The sequence below is a fragment of the Carlito syrichta genome, unplaced genomic scaffold (assembly GCF_000164805.1).
Source record: "Carlito syrichta isolate Samal-C Ts95f unplaced genomic scaffold, Tarsius_syrichta-2.0.1 Scaffold113980, whole genome shotgun sequence".
NCBI classification, from domain to species: Eukaryota; Metazoa; Chordata; class Mammalia; order Primates; family Tarsiidae; genus Carlito; species Carlito syrichta.
This window is the reverse complement of record NW_007058076.1, coordinates 1-960: the sequence shown is the minus strand read 5'-3', so window position 1 is coordinate 960 and position 960 is coordinate 1.

Below are 960 nucleotides of genomic sequence, written 5' to 3'. Positions count from 1 at the left end.
TTGAGTGACTGCCTCTGTCTCCAAAGTTGCATAGATGGCAGGTTTTGTTAAATTATCAGCCAATTGATTACCCTCATGTAGAGGACCCAGAAGGCCGGAATGGGATCTGACATGGCCAACGAAAATTGCTCTTTTCTAACATGAATCAATTGTTGCAGTTGCATAAGCAATTCCAAAATTGTGGTTTTACTAACAGGAATAGTTGCTGTCTCAATATGAGGAAACAGCCCTTGAACATAATGAGAATCAGTATACAAGTTAAATCTCTTGTCTTTTAGAGATGTTAAGGCATATAAGACAGCTCTTAACTCTGTTTTCTGTGCTGAAGTCTCTGAAGTACTTAAAACATGAGGTTTGTCATTAATTACTGCCACTGCTTTACCATTAGAAGAGCCATCAGTAAAAATCAATACTGCTCCCTCGAGGGGGATTAAGGAACATGCACAAGGAATAATTATAGGATTACATTTCACAAACTGCAACAATGGATTTCTAGGCAAATGAAACAAAATTTGTCCTCTAAAATCAATCAAAGCCACTTGCCAATCATCATTAGTTTGCAACAGGGTTTGAAACTGAGTTTTGTCATATGGGATGATGATATTATCCACATCTTTTCCAAACAATTCCACACTTCTCTGTCTTCCTTTGATTATTAGCAAAGCTACTAAGTACAGATAAGATGCTAAAACTTTTTTAGAGGAAACCGGTAAATGTAACCATTCCATAAGTCCTTCCTGCCACAAGCACCCTGTTGGGGTATGAGAAGTAGCCAACACAATTAATTCCCATGGTATATCATAACTTACCCTTTTTACCCTTTGGGACTCAACAGCCTTTTCCACGAGAGTTAAGGCCTCTTTTGCCTGGAGTGTTAAGACTCTTTTAGAAGTGGGGGAGGGATCCCCCTGCAGTATATCAAAAAGAGGCTTTAAATCTGCAGTAGTGACATGTAAATAA